This window comes from Anomaloglossus baeobatrachus, unplaced genomic scaffold (assembly GCF_048569485.1).
Source record: "Anomaloglossus baeobatrachus isolate aAnoBae1 unplaced genomic scaffold, aAnoBae1.hap1 Scaffold_4033, whole genome shotgun sequence".
In the NCBI taxonomy this organism is placed as follows: Eukaryota; Metazoa; Chordata; class Amphibia; order Anura; family Aromobatidae; genus Anomaloglossus; species Anomaloglossus baeobatrachus.
Window position 1 is genome coordinate 12,384 of NW_027443370.1, and position 12,038 is coordinate 24,421.

Below are 12,038 nucleotides of genomic sequence, written 5' to 3' on the forward strand. Positions count from 1 at the left end.
CCAGCCCCCAAACCCTGCCCTCTGTACCTTTCTCACCACCCGCTTCCCTTCTCCTGTCATCCCCCTACCACCCGGGAAAAAAAGAGATTGCCCCCTCCTTCCACTAGCCCACCCTCCCACCCAAAGAACAACTTCTTCTGCGCAGCTTGTTTTCTAGGCAGCAGCGCTATTGTGATGTCATCGGGGGGCATTGTGACAAGCCGCCAGTGTTCCGTCTCTTCATGTTGTGCACAGTTCAAACGGAAAATACATCAACAGGCAGACTACAGAAAAGCTTACTATCAAAGGTTAGAGGGGGGCTTTCTCAGAGGGCTTTTTACAGTTTTTCTATTCCCAATTAGCCGTTTAAGTGTACTTATTGAAAGTAGTAATTCTTTCATAGGCCGCCCTTTCTTAGTATTTGACGTTCCTTATATTGCGGTATGAGGCTTCGCAGTAGGTTGCAAACATTCATCACCCATGACTGTCCCCAATTGAGCTCAGAAGCTCAATGTCTATCATGACCTCTCTTTTAGAATGTCCAAGAGCAAGCAAACTATTCCTCCAGGAGAGGGCGCCAACAGACTACTAAAGAGATCATCATTACTCAAAGAAAACCCCAAAAACCAATGCATGATAGGAATAAACAGGTAACTTTCTTTGGAGTGGAAGCGGAGAGATCGCACCAGATGCCAATTCTAGATGTTATCACACCTGTGGTCACTGCAGCAGCAGGTGAATCCACTTTGTCCAAAAGGGATCTATTCCATTCAATTGCAAATGATCTAGATAAGACAGAGAACTGCAGCACGGGGACATAGCCGAGTTGGTCAGGTTGAGTGGTGATGAGTTTGCTATTTGGATGAATAAAGAAAGTCAAAAGTGTGAAAGATAAAAAACAAAAGGAGGAAGTGTGAAAAGTGAATGGGCCAAATTGAGGTGCATATGAAGACGTATGCTTTCTTCCAATTCATTAAATCGGGCTAATATGAATCAGGTGAATTGAGTTCTGCTTTTGGAAACTGGGTTAAGAAGGGGTGCACCGTTCCTGGAGGTACTGCAATACCAGGTCAATGCGTGGAGTGGACAGAGCAAGCTCTTTTTCCATCTCCCTGTTCTAAAAATCCATTTAATATATGGTCCCCAGATAGGGGACGTATCAGATATTAAACTGATAAGAACAGATTTTGATTTAATGAAGCTTTCCAAAGCACCACAAAAAATGCATGACCGAAGTCACACCAAAAACAGTGCAAAGGCTAGGATTCGTGTGGACCCCACCGTGAGGAGAGGGTCCCCAAAAATCAACCCCGTCCCTCCGAGCCAGAAGGCCACAGCAAGGGTCAGGGATCTTCGGTGCTCCCCCAAGCCGAAGCCTGGTTGAGCCTTGTCGTTGCTCCCAGTGTCCACCCAGGCATCTTACCCAAGTGGAGTAGAGAGCTACTAGTTGTTGGTTTCGCAGCCGAAACTGCCCGGACCGTCAACCGGTGTTGGTTTCTCAGCCCAAGGCTAACCGGACCTCCAACCGGGTGTTGGTTTCTCAGCCGAAGCTGACCCAGACCTCCAACCGGGTGTTGGTTTCTCAGCCGAAGCTGACCCAGACCTCCAACCGGGTGTTAGTTTCTCAGCCCAAAGCTGACCAGACCTCCGACCGGGATTATAAAAATTTCCCTTCCTAGCCAGAAGGCCGGGATAGGATAATATGCTCAAAAAGTATGAAAAGGCAAGGTACGGTGTGCTACAGAGCCCAAGGCTTGCCGGGGTCCCAAGCCAGCAAGCTCAGACTCACTCCAGGGTCGTCAGTCCTGGGGCACGTTGTACCATAGCCCCCCACCCTTACTCAGTCTAATAGCCTCGATCCTGGTAGGGCCATGTTTTCCTCTAGATGAATATACTATCCACCCAGAGTACTAGCAAGCGCAACCTTCCAGTGTGCATTGTATCATTGTACTAAGGTGGCCTGGAGCTTAAACCACCTCTTCGAACAACACTACACTTGATCTTAGCCAAAAGGCCGAGAAGCGATAACCAGAATTGGTTTGGGCCTCGAGTGGCACCCTGGCCTATGCCGGACACATCTTAGGGAGAGAGAGCGAGAGGGAGACAAACCCACGCCTACACAAGACATTTTGTCACCCAAGCCAACCCTTGAAAAGGCTGCTTTGCAGAGCCAAAACAAGAAGAATGGTGCGTTTTGCAGCCGCCGCCCACTGCAATGAATCTGAATAACTCCTCCTTTAGGGCGCAAGCAACTCCCCTCCCCCTTGCAGTCTTTCCAATTCACGATACAAAAAGACGGACAGGACAGGTTGCCTGACTTTCCGTCACTGCCACCCTTTGCCATCCTTACCCGTAGAAAGCCCTTTCATCATCCCCAAACCCTAATCTTTTCCCTTTCCTTCCCAGCCCCCAAACCCTGCCCTCTGTACCTTTCTCACCACCCGCTTCCCTTCTCCTGTCATCCCCCTACCACCCGGGAAAAAAAGAGATTGCCCCCTCCTTCCACTAGCCCACCCTCCCACCCAAAGAACAACTTCTTCTGCGCAGCTTGTTTTCTAGGCAGCAGCGCTATTGTGATGTCATCGGGGGGCATTGTGACAAGCCGCCAGTGTTCCGTCTCTTCATGTTGTGCACAGTTCAAACGGAAAATACATCAACAGGCAGACTACAGAAAAGCTTACTATCAAAGGTTAGAGGGGGGCTTTCTCAGAGGGCTTTTTACAGTTTTTCTATTCCCAATTAGCCGTTTAAGTGTACTTATTGAAAGTAGTAATTCTTTCATAGGCCGCCCTTTCTTAGTATTTGACGTTCCTTATATTGCGGTATGAGGCTTCGCAGTAGGTTGCAAACATTCATCACCCATGACTGTCCCCAATTGAGCTCAGAAGCTCAATGTCTATCATGACCTCTCTTTTAGAATGTCCAAGAGCAAGCAAACTATTCCTCCAGGAGAGGGCGCCAACAGACTACTAAAGAGATCATCATTACTCAAAGAAAACCCCAAAAACCAATGCATGATAGGAATAAACAGGTAACTTTCTTTGGAGTGGAAGCGGAGAGATCGCACCAGATGCCAATTCTAGATGTTATCACACCTGTGGTCACTGCAGCAGCAGGTGAATCCACTTTGTCCAAAAGGGATCTATTCCATTCAATTGCAAATGATCTAGATAAGACAGAGAACTGCAGCACGGGGACATAGCCGAGTTGGTCAGGTTGAGTGGTGATGAGTTTGCTATTTGGATGAATAAAGAAAGTCAAAAGTGTGAAAGATAAAAAACAAAAGGAGGAAGTGTGAAAAGTGAATGGGCCAAATTGAGGTGCATATGAAGACGTATGCTTTCTTCCAATTCATTAAATCGGGCTAATATGAATCAGGTGAATTGAGTTCTGCTTTTGGAAACTGGGTTAAGAAGGGGTGCACCGTTCCTGGAGGTACTGCAATACCAGGTCAATGCGTGGAGTGGACAGAGCAAGCTCTTTTTCCATCTCCCTGTTCTAAAAATCCATTTAATATATGGTCCCCAGATAGGGGACGTATCAGATATTAAACTGATAAGAACAGATACTACACTTGATCTTAGCCAAAAGGCCGAGAAGCGATAACCAGAATTGGTTTGGGCCTCGAGTGGCACCCTGGCCTATGCCGGACACATCTTAGGGAGAGAGAGCGAGAGGGAGACAAACCCACGCCTACACAAGACATTTTGTCACCCAAGCCAACCCTTGAAAAGGCTGCTTTGCAGAGCCAAAACAAGAAGAATGGTGCGTTTTGCAGCCGCCGCCCACTGCAATGAATCTGAATAACTCCTCCTTTAGGGCGCAAGCAACTCCCCTCCCCCTTGCAGTCTTTCCAATTCACGATACAAAAAGACGGACAGGACAGGTTGCCTGACTTTCCGTCACTGCCACCCTTTGCCATCCTTACCCGTAGAAAGCCCTTTCATCATCCCCAAACCCTAATCTTTTCCCTTTCCTTCCCAGCCCCCAAACCCTGCCCTCTGTACCTTTCTCACCACCCGCTTCCCTTCTCCTGTCATCCCCCTACCACCCGGGAAAAAAAGAGATTGCCCCCTCCTTCCACTAGCCCACCCTCCCACCCAAAGAACAACTTCTTCTGCGCAGCTTGTTTTCTAGGCAGCAGCGCTATTGTGATGTCATCGGGGGGCATTGTGACAAGCCGCCAGTGTTCCGTCTCTTCATGTTGTGCACAGTTCAAACGGAAAATACATCAACAGGCAGACTACAGAAAAGCTTACTATCAAAAGGTTAGAGGGGGGCTTTCTCAGAGGGCTTTTTACAGTTTTTCTATTCCCAATTAGCCGTTTAAGTGTACTTATTGAAAGTAGTAATTCTTTCATAGGCCGCCCTTTCTTAGTATTTGACGTTCCTTATATTGCGGTATGAGGCTTCGCAGTAGGTTGCAAACATTCATCACCCATGACTGTCCCCAATTGAGCTCAGAAGCTCAATGTCTATCATGACCTCTCTTTTAGAATGTCCAAGAGCAAGCAAACTATTCCTCCAGGAGAGGGCGCCAACAGACTACTAAAGAGATCATCATTACTCAAAGAAAACCCCAAAAACCAATGCATGATAGGAATAAACAGGTAACTTTCTTTGGAGTGGAAGCGGAGAGATCGCACCAGATGCCAATTCTAGATGTTATCACACCTGTGGTCACTGCAGCAGCAGGTGAATCCACTTTGTCCAAAAGGGATCTATTCCATTCAATTGCAAATGATCTAGATAAGACAGAGAACTGCAGCACGGGGACATAGCCGAGTTGGTCAGGTTGAGTGGTGATGAGTTTGCTATTTGGATGAATAAAGAAAGTCAAAAGTGTGAAAGATAAAAAACAAAAGGAGGAAGTGTGAAAAGTGAATGGGCCAAATTGAGGTGCATATGAAGACGTATGCTTTCTTCCAATTCATTAAATCGGGCTAATATGAATCAGGTGAATTGAGTTCTGCTTTTGGAAACTGGGTTAAGAAGGGGTGCACCGTTCCTGGAGGTACTGCAATACCAGGTCAATGCGTGGAGTGGACAGAGCAAGCTCTTTTTCCATCTCCCTGTTCTAAAAATCCATTTAATATATGGTCCCCAGATAGGGGACGTATCAGATATTAAACTGATAAGAACAGATACTACACTTGATCTTAGCCAAAAGGCCGAGAAGCGATAACCAGAATTGGTTTGGGCCTCGAGTGGCACCCTGGCCTATGCCGGACACATCTTAGGGAGAGAGAGCGAGAGGGAGACAAACCCACGCCTACACAAGACATTTTGTCACCCAAGCCAACCCTTGAAAAGGCTGCTTTGCAGAGCCAAAACAAGAAGAATGGTGCGTTTTGCAGCCGCCGCCCACTGCAATGAATCTGAATAACTCCTCCTTTAGGGCGCAAGCAACTCCCCTCCCCCTTGCAGTCTTTCCAATTCACGATACAAAAAGACGGACAGGACAGGTTGCCTGACTTTCCGTCACTGCCACCCTTTGCCATCCTTACCCGTAGAAAGCCCTTTCATCATCCCCAAACCCTAATCTTTTCCCTTTCCTTCCCAGCCCCCAAACCCTGCCCTCTGTACCTTTCTCACCACCCGCTTCCCTTCTCCTGTCATCCCCCTACCACCCGGGAAAAAAAGAGATTGCCCCCTCCTTCCACTAGCCCACCCTCCCACCCAAAGAACAACTTCTTCTGCGCAGCTTGTTTTCTAGGCAGCAGCGCTATTGTGATGTCATCGGGGGGCATTGTGACAAGCCGCCAGTGTTCCGTCTCTTCATGTTGTGCACAGTTCAAACGGAAAATACATCAACAGGCAGACTACAGAAAAGCTTACTATCAAAGGTTAGAGGGGGGCTTTCTCAGAGGGCTTTTTACAGTTTTTCTATTCCCAATTAGCCGTTTAAGTGTACTTATTGAAAGTAGTAATTCTTTCATAGGCCGCCCTTTCTTAGTATTTGACGTTCCTTATATTGCGGTATGAGGCTTCGCAGTAGGTTGCAAACATTCATCACCCATGACTGTCCCCAATTGAGCTCAGAAGCTCAATGTCTATCATGACCTCTCTTTTAGAATGTCCAAGAGCAAGCAAACTATTCCTCCAGGAGAGGGCGCCAACAGACTACTAAAGAGATCATCATTACTCAAAGAAAACCCCAAAAACCAATGCATGATAGGAATAAACAGGTAACTTTCTTTGGAGTGGAAGCGGAGAGATCGCACCAGATGCCAATTCTAGATGTTATCACACCTGTGGTCACTGCAGCAGCAGGTGAATCCACTTTGTCCAAAAGGGATCTATTCCATTCAATTGCAAATGATCTAGATAAGACAGAGAACTGCAGCACGGGGACATAGCCGAGTTGGTCAGGTTGAGTGGTGATGAGTTTGCTATTTGGATGAATAAAGAAAGTCAAAAGTGTGAAAGATAAAAAACAAAAGGAGGAAGTGTGAAAAGTGAATGGGCCAAATTGAGGTGCATATGAAGACGTATGCTTTCTTCCAATTCATTAAATCGGGCTAATATGAATCAGGTGAATTGAGTTCTGCTTTTGGAAACTGGGTTAAGAAGGGGTGCACCGTTCCTGGAGGTACTGCAATACCAGGTCAATGCGTGGAGTGGACAGAGCAAGCTCTTTTTCCATCTCCCTGTTCTAAAAATCCATTTAATATATGGTCCCCAGATAGGGGACGTATCAGATATTAAACTGATAAGAACAGATACTACACTTGATCTTAGCCAAAAGGCCGAGAAGCGATAACCAGAATTGGTTTGGGCCTCGAGTGGCACCCTGGCCTATGCCGGACACATCTTAGGGAGAGAGAGCGAGAGGGAGACAAACCCACGCCTACACAAGACATTTTGTCACCCAAGCCAACCCTTGAAAAGGCTGCTTTGCAGAGCCAAAACAAGAAGAATGGTGCGTTTTGCAGCCGCCGCCCACTGCAATGAATCTGAATAACTCCTCCTTTAGGGCGCAAGCAACTCCCCTCCCCCTTGCAGTCTTTCCAATTCACGATACAAAAAGACGGACAGGACAGGTTGCCTGACTTTCCGTCACTGCCACCCTTTGCCATCCTTACCCGTAGAAAGCCCTTTCATCATCCCCAAACCCTAATCTTTTCCCTTTCCTTCCCAGCCCCCAAACCCTGCCCTCTGTACCTTTCTCACCACCCGCTTCCCTTCTCCTGTCATCCCCCTACCACCCGGGAAAAAAAGAGATTGCCCCCTCCTTCCACTAGCCCACCCTCCCACCCAAAGAACAACTTCTTCTGCGCAGCTTGTTTTCTAGGCAGCAGCGCTATTGTGATGTCATCGGGGGGCATTGTGACAAGCCGCCAGTGTTCCGTCTCTTCATGTTGTGCACAGTTCAAACGGAAAATACATCAACAGGCAGACTACAGAAAAGCTTACTATCAAAGGTTAGAGGGGGGCTTTCTCAGAGGGCTTTTTACAGTTTTTCTATTCCCAATTAGCCGTTTAAGTGTACTTATTGAAAGTAGTAATTCTTTCATAGGCCGCCCTTTCTTAGTATTTGACGTTCCTTATATTGCGGTATGAGGCTTCGCAGTAGGTTGCAAACATTCATCACCCATGACTGTCCCCAATTGAGCTCAGAAGCTCAATGTCTATCATGACCTCTCTTTTAGAATGTCCAAGAGCAAGCAAACTATTCCTCCAGGAGAGGGCGCCAACAGACTACTAAAGAGATCATCATTACTCAAAGAAAACCCCAAAAACCAATGCATGATAGGAATAAACAGGTAACTTTCTTTGGAGTGGAAGCGGAGAGATCGCACCAGATGCCAATTCTAGATGTTATCACACCTGTGGTCACTGCAGCAGCAGGTGAATCCACTTTGTCCAAAAGGGATCTATTCCATTCAATTGCAAATGATCTAGATAAGACAGAGAACTGCAGCACGGGGACATAGCCGAGTTGGTCAGGTTGAGTGGTGATGAGTTTGCTATTTGGATGAATAAAGAAAGTCAAAAGTGTGAAAGATAAAAAACAAAAGGAGGAAGTGTGAAAAGTGAATGGGCCAAATTGAGGTGCATATGAAGACGTATGCTTTCTTCCAATTCATTAAATCGGGCTAATATGAATCAGGTGAATTGAGTTCTGCTTTTGGAAACTGGGTTAAGAAGGGGTGCACCGTTCCTGGAGGTACTGCAATACCAGGTCAATGCGTGGAGTGGACAGAGCAAGCTCTTTTTCCATCTCCCTGTTCTAAAAATCCATTTAATATATGGTCCCCAGATAGGGGACGTATCAGATATTAAACTGATAAGAACAGATACTACACTTGATCTTAGCCAAAAGGCCGAGAAGCGATAACCAGAATTGGTTTGGGCCTCGAGTGGCACCCTGGCCTATGCCGGACACATCTTAGGGAGAGAGAGCGAGAGGGAGACAAACCCACGCCTACACAAGACATTTTGTCACCCAAGCCAACCCTTGAAAAGGCTGCTTTGCAGAGCCAAAACAAGAAGAATGGTGCGTTTTGCAGCCGCCGCCCACTGCAATGAATCTGAATAACTCCTCCTTTAGGGCGCAAGCAACTCCCCTCCCCCTTGCAGTCTTTCCAATTCACGATACAAAAAGACGGACAGGACAGGTTGCCTGACTTTCCGTCACTGCCACCCTTTGCCATCCTTACCCGTAGAAAGCCCTTTCATCATCCCCAAACCCTAATCTTTTCCCTTTCCTTCCCAGCCCCCAAACCCTGCCCTCTGTACCTTTCTCACCACCCGCTTCCCTTCTCCTGTCATCCCCCTACCACCCGGGAAAAAAAGAGATTGCCCCCTCCTTCCACTAGCCCACCCTCCCACCCAAAGAACAACTTCTTCTGCGCAGCTTGTTTTCTAGGCAGCAGCGCTATTGTGATGTCATCGGGGGGCATTGTGACAAGCCGCCAGTGTTCCGTCTCTTCATGTTGTGCACAGTTCAAACGGAAAATACATCAACAGGCAGACTACAGAAAAGCTTACTATCAAAAGGTTAGAGGGGGGCTTTCTCAGAGGGCTTTTTACAGTTTTTCTATTCCCAATTAGCCGTTTAAGTGTACTTATTGAAAGTAGTAATTCTTTCATAGGCCGCCCTTTCTTAGTATTTGACGTTCCTTATATTGCGGTATGAGGCTTCGCAGTAGGTTGCAAACATTCATCACCCATGACTGTCCCCAATTGAGCTCAGAAGCTCAATGTCTATCATGACCTCTCTTTTAGAATGTCCAAGAGCAAGCAAACTATTCCTCCAGGAGAGGGCGCCAACAGACTACTAAAGAGATCATCATTACTCAAAGAAAACCCCAAAAACCAATGCATGATAGGAATAAACAGGTAACTTTCTTTGGAGTGGAAGCGGAGAGATCGCACCAGATGCCAATTCTAGATGTTATCACACCTGTGGTCACTGCAGCAGCAGGTGAATCCACTTTGTCCAAAAGGGATCTATTCCATTCAATTGCAAATGATCTAGATAAGACAGAGAACTGCAGCACGGGGACATAGCCGAGTTGGTCAGGTTGAGTGGTGATGAGTTTGCTATTTGGATGAATAAAGAAAGTCAAAAGTGTGAAAGATAAAAAACAAAAGGAGGAAGTGTGAAAAGTGAATGGGCCAAATTGAGGTGCATATGAAGACGTATGCTTTCTTCCAATTCATTAAATCGGGCTAATATGAATCAGGTGAATTGAGTTCTGCTTTTGGAAACTGGGTTAAGAAGGGGTGCACCGTTCCTGGAGGTACTGCAATACCAGGTCAATGCGTGGAGTGGACAGAGCAAGCTCTTTTTCCATCTCCCTGTTCTAAAAATCCATTTAATATATGGTCCCCAGATAGGGGACGTATCAGATATTAAACTGATAAGAACAGATACTACACTTGATCTTAGCCAAAAGGCCGAGAAGCGATAACCAGAATTGGTTTGGGCCTCGAGTGGCACCCTGGCCTATGCCGGACAATCTTAGGGAGAGAGAGCGAGAGGGAGACAAACCCACGCCTACACAAGACATTTTGTCACCCAAGCCAACCCTTGAAAAGGCTGCTTTGCAGAGCCAAAACAAGAAGAATGGTGCGTTTTGCAGCCGCCGCCCACTGCAATGAATCTGAATAACTCCTCCTTTAGGGCGCAAGCAACTCCCCTCCCCCTTGCAGTCTTTCCAATTCACGATACAAAAAGACGGACAGGACAGGTTGCCTGACTTTCCGTCACTGCCACCCTTTGCCATCCTTACCCGTAGAAAGCCCTTTCATCATCCCCAAACCCTAATCTTTTCCCTTTCCTTCCCAGCCCCCAAACCCTGCCCTCTGTACCTTTCTCACCACCCGCTTCCCTTCTCCTGTCATCCCCCTACCACCCGGGAAAAAAAGAGATTGCCCCCTCCTTCCACTAGCCCACCCTCCCACCCAAAGAACAACTTCTTCTGCGCAGCTTGTTTTCTAGGCAGCAGCGCTATTGTGATGTCATCGGGGGGCATTGTGACAAGCCGCCAGTGTTCCGTCTCTTCATGTTGTGCACAGTTCAAACGGAAAATACATCAACAGGCAGACTACAGAAAAGCTTACTATCAAAGGTTAGAGGGGGGCTTTCTCAGAGGGCTTTTTACAGTTTTTCTATTCCCAATTAGCCGTTTAAGTGTACTTATTGAAAGTAGTAATTCTTTCATAGGCCGCCCTTTCTTAGTATTTGACGTTCCTTATATTGCGGTATGAGGCTTCGCAGTAGGTTGCAAACATTCATCACCCATGACTGTCCCCAATTGAGCTCAGAAGCTCAATGTCTATCATGACCTCTCTTTTAGAATGTCCAAGAGCAAGCAAACTATTCCTCCAGGAGAGGGCGCCAACAGACTACTAAAGAGATCATCATTACTCAAAGAAAACCCCAAAAACCAATGCATGATAGGAATAAACAGGTAACTTTCTTTGGAGTGGAAGCGGAGAGATCGCACCAGATGCCAATTCTAGATGTTATCACACCTGTGGTCACTGCAGCAGCAGGTGAATCCACTTTGTCCAAAAGGGATCTATTCCATTCAATTGCAAATGATCTAGATAAGACAGAGAACTGCAGCACGGGGACATAGCCGAGTTGGTCAGGTTGAGTGGTGATGAGTTTGCTATTTGGATGAATAAAGAAAGTCAAAAGTGTGAAAGATAAAAAACAAAAGGAGGAAGTGTGAAAAGTGAATGGGCCAAATTGAGGTGCATATGAAGACGTATGCTTTCTTCCAATTCATTAAATCGGGCTAATATGAATCAGGTGAATTGAGTTCTGCTTTTGGAAACTGGGTTAAGAAGGGGTGCACCGTTCCTGGAGGTACTGCAATACCAGGTCAATGCGTGGAGTGGACAGAGCAAGCTCTTTTTCCATCTCCCTGTTCTAAAAATCCATTTAATATATGGTCCCCAGATAGGGGACGTATCAGATATTAAACTGATAAGAACAGATACTACACTTGATCTTAGCCAAAAGGCCGAGAAGCGATAACCAGAATTGGTTTGGGCCTCGAGTGGCACCCTGGCCTATGCCGGACACATCTTAGGGAGAGAGAGCGAGAGGGAGACAAACCCACGCCTACACAAGACATTTTGTCACCCAAGCCAACCCTTGAAAAGGCTGCTTTGCAGAGCCAAAACAAGAAGAATGGTGCGTTTTGCAGCCGCCGCCCACTGCAATGAATCTGAATAACTCCTCCTTTAGGGCGCAAGCAACTCCCCTCCCCCTTGCAGTCTTTCCAATTCACGATACAAAAAGACGGACAGGACAGGTTGCCTGACTTTCCGTCACTGCCACCCTTTGCCATCCTTACCCGTAGAAAGCCCTTTCATCATCCCCAAACCCTAATCTTTTCCCTTTCCTTCCCAGCCCCCAAACCCTGCCCTCTGTACCTTTCTCACCACCCGCTTCCCTTCTCCTGTCATCCCCCTACCACCCGGGAAAAAAAGAGATTGCCCCCTCCTTCCACTAGCCCACCCTCCCACCCAAAGAACAACTTCTTCTGCGCAGCTTGTTTTCTAGGCAGCAGCGCTATTGTGATGTCATCGGGGGG

The 12,038-nt window shown here is 47.0% G+C and overlaps 7 non-coding genes across 7 annotated transcripts; all 7 read right to left on the reverse strand.

Annotated features, from left to right (window-relative positions):
• Positions 1–1,011: 1,011 nt before the first annotated feature.
• LOC142276788 (U2 spliceosomal RNA) lies at positions 1,012–1,207 on the reverse strand. Its single transcript, XR_012740189.1, has one exon. It is a non-coding gene; the product is annotated as a U2 spliceosomal RNA (small nuclear RNA).
• Positions 1,208–3,392: 2,185 nt separating this feature from the next.
• On the reverse strand, positions 3,393–3,583 carry LOC142276762 (U2 spliceosomal RNA). The gene has a single exon (XR_012740166.1). It is a non-coding gene; the product is annotated as a U2 spliceosomal RNA (small nuclear RNA).
• A 1,388-nt stretch (positions 3,584–4,971) lies between these two features.
• LOC142276763 (U2 spliceosomal RNA) lies at positions 4,972–5,162 on the reverse strand. Its single transcript, XR_012740167.1, has one exon. It is a non-coding gene; the product is annotated as a U2 spliceosomal RNA (small nuclear RNA).
• A 1,387-nt stretch (positions 5,163–6,549) lies between these two features.
• On the reverse strand, positions 6,550–6,740 carry LOC142276765 (U2 spliceosomal RNA). The gene has a single exon (XR_012740168.1). It is a non-coding gene; the product is annotated as a U2 spliceosomal RNA (small nuclear RNA).
• Positions 6,741–8,127: 1,387 nt separating this feature from the next.
• On the reverse strand, positions 8,128–8,318 carry LOC142276766 (U2 spliceosomal RNA). The gene has a single exon (XR_012740169.1). It is a non-coding gene; the product is annotated as a U2 spliceosomal RNA (small nuclear RNA).
• A 1,388-nt stretch (positions 8,319–9,706) lies between these two features.
• LOC142276767 (U2 spliceosomal RNA) lies at positions 9,707–9,897 on the reverse strand. Its single transcript, XR_012740170.1, has one exon. It is a non-coding gene; the product is annotated as a U2 spliceosomal RNA (small nuclear RNA).
• Positions 9,898–11,283: 1,386 nt separating this feature from the next.
• LOC142276768 (U2 spliceosomal RNA) lies at positions 11,284–11,474 on the reverse strand. The gene has a single exon (XR_012740171.1). It is a non-coding gene; the product is annotated as a U2 spliceosomal RNA (small nuclear RNA).
• Between the last annotated feature and the right edge of the window lie 564 nt (positions 11,475–12,038).